This window comes from Arachis duranensis, unplaced genomic scaffold (genome assembly GCF_000817695.3).
Source record: "Arachis duranensis cultivar V14167 unplaced genomic scaffold, aradu.V14167.gnm2.J7QH unplaced_Scaffold_165934, whole genome shotgun sequence".
NCBI classification, from domain to species: Eukaryota; Viridiplantae; Streptophyta; class Magnoliopsida; order Fabales; family Fabaceae; genus Arachis; species Arachis duranensis.
In genome coordinates this window covers 1,745,498-1,748,905 of record NW_026264258.1, presented here as the reverse complement: position 1 = coordinate 1,748,905, position 3,408 = coordinate 1,745,498, and positions in this window count along the sequence as shown.

Here is a 3,408-nt window from a genome sequence, read left to right as displayed (position 1 = left end):
TGGTTTTTTTTTTCTTTTCTTTTTTCTATATTTCCGATAAATTTTTTTATAAAATGTGTTAGGAAAAATTTTTTAAATTGCAAGTAAAATAGGATTGCTGTCGATAATATTTGGAACTTGACACAAACAGAATCTTAGAGTAGTCCTCAAATGGGCGTCTGCGTCTAAAATCGTTCTAAAAACTTAATTTACTAATTATATTTTGAAAATTAACAAAAATATACTAGGTTAGTTCTTAATTCATTTTCTATTAATAATATACTGACGTATTTTAATGACATACATAAATTATTAGTATGTGCAATATCATAATTTGACCACATATAATAAAATCAAGCTATATCATCAAATCAAGTTAGTATATTGCTAACAGAAAAAGAATCAATGACTAACATGGTATGTTTTTATGAATTTCAGATATAATTAGTACAATTTAAATTCCCTGGCCTGAACCATTTTGATATATAATACCAATGTCAAAGACTACTTTAGAGAGATACTCACAATTACAAACAATGTATTTGCTTCTTTTTTTTTTTTAATATCGTTTTTACCTTTTTAAGTTTTAACGATGGTGGGCTTTTGCACAAAATTTAGCAGAAAATAAGGAGGGAGACCCCAAAGGGACAAAAAGTTAAAAAAAAAATATTAATTGTGTTGTGTTAATATGTTATAATGAAGTGAAGCAAAATAAATTTCTTGGCTATCCCAAAATCTAATTTAACTAAACAATAGTATATTTTTTTTTATAAATATTAGACAATGAAATGTTTTTAATAAGTCCACCTAAGTCTTGTTATAAATACTCATATATACGTCTACGTTTTTTTTGCCTTTTTCATACTCCTCTTCCTTTTTCTTTATTTATATTATTTCTCTTCAAAAAGCGTACACAATATATTAATATAATTTCTATATTTTTCAATAATAAATTTTTATTTTGATAAGTAATTTTATGCATATATGTAATAATTACGTAATAATGCATTAACAAAATTAACTATTTTTTACTTTAATTACATAAATGATCATCTAAAAAAATTAATATAATTAAATAATTATATAAAATATTTTATACTCTTAATATATTAAAATTAAACTCATAATAATAGTAATATAAAGAAGAAGTTGATGAAGTAATGATCATAAAATGAGCTTTCAGCAGAAGTCTACGTTATGGCATTGCATAATTACTTTTGTCAATTATATATTGATAGTTACATTATTATATGCATGTTACGTTAAAAATAAGCGTATTATGTATTAAATATGTTCCAACGAGTAAGGAAGCTCAACCATGATATAAAATTATAAATTGATTACCAACAAAAATAAATTATAAATTGATGGCCCATGAAAATTTTGTGACTAATTTGGATTACTTGATGTATTATATGCTTATGCCAAAACTTGTATAGATAGGATTCATAGTAAAGGGTAAAAGAGATCCTTAATTTGTATATAAATTTTGTTAATATGATAGTTTTTTTGTCTTTATTTTTCAGTTTAATTAATTCGCATATAAAAACACGGTTGCTGGTTATTGAATTTTGATGATGAAATAATATAAGTTATTTCTTGTCAATAACCAAAAATGCAAATATATGTTTTCTATATTTTAAATCAAACATAATAATGCTTTTAATCACGTGAGAGAGAAGATGATTGGTGATCTTATATTAATGTGTATTATTATATGGTATAGACGTATAGTATCATATATTATTTTACTACAAAGGTGTTTATCATATCAAATTACATACTCAATTCCAATAAGCCTTTCTATAGTTAGTTATTGTTAATGCATTAGTGATAACATAACATAATAATTATATTTTTGCATTGAAATTCACTCAATAATAATGTAAAATTAATTTTAAACATTAACTACTTGCCCAAGTATTGCAGTATCATTTATCATACACTTTCTTTTTAATTTAGAAAAGTTTCTTGGTATTCAAAAATAATATATATGAAATCCAAATTGATAGAATCACCAAAATAAATAAATTAATATAACTAACTTGAATTGGTCGACTGATCAACTCACTCGTCCGCTTAAACAAGTGTTAGGGGTTCGAATCTCGTCTTGTGCATGTAGCAACCCATTAGCCAGCGACAGACCCTTAAATGGAGCTCAGATTTATGACAGATTAGTTATTGACCTATCGGATTAGAAAATACCGTGGAAAACTAAAAAAAAATAATAATAATATTAGTGATGATGTGCATGCTTAACTTACAAGACTCATCTATTGGATGCATGGAGTGTCTTCTTTCCTTCAATTACTTATAATAGCTTTGTGTATGAGTCTGGTATATATTTCTATTTGCCCAATGATGAAAAGGATACTTTATAAGGTATTAATTGGTTATGTATATACCTACTTTATCCATATCAATATATACTAGGTATTTGCATTCAAGTCACATTTGTTTTAATTATATATACTACTGTATTAATACTATTGTGTCTATTAATAATTTATTTTTTTATTTATCAAATATGTATAAAAATAATAATAAAATGAAAGTTATAGGGAGATGAGAACCTAACCACCAGGGACGGACATACGGGGAGCGAGTGGAGGCCTCGCCCCCTCCCATCTTTTTTAAAAAAAGATTAATAGTAATAAGTTATTAAGTATGATTTAATTTTTTAAAAAATTTATTTAGTATTTAGTTTAATATAAATAAAAATCTAATCTAACTTAAATATTAATGATTTCTAATATCTCAAAAGTAAGTAACAATATTAAAAAAATCTGAAAAGATATTATTATTAGTACTTTTAAATTAAATAAAAATTTTCAAATCTCATAAAGTGAATTTTTTTTCTTCTTGTGAGCGTCCTTCTTGATTCATTTTGGTATTAATTCTTTATGTTTCAACTACTATAATTGAAAGATCTTTTTTAACTATGAATGTTGTGAAGAATAACTCAGAGTCAAAATGAAAGATAAATTTCTTGCTAATTGTATTTTAATTATATTAAAAAAATTACTGAAAATTTTGACACAGATTCTATTATCGATGAATTTTATGATACAAAAAATCGACCACTTCGTTAATAAAAAATAAATATATATTTTTTGTATTTTAAAATATATTCTCTATCGATATATTTTTGTAATACATTTTACATTATATAATTTTTTGCATAATTTTTTAATATTATATATGTTATTGGCCCCATAATAATATTTCTAGATCTCTTGCTGATGATATTTGTGTATATTTTTTGCTCTATGGAGGCATCGACATGGCATTTTTCAATAAAAAATAAGTAACAATAAATTTAATTTTTTATAAGTGGTTTTACATAGCTTGGATACAATATATCAGTTCTTATATATATACGAGACTTCTTGGAAAAGAAAGGTAAGAAACTAATATCATAAAAAAAAA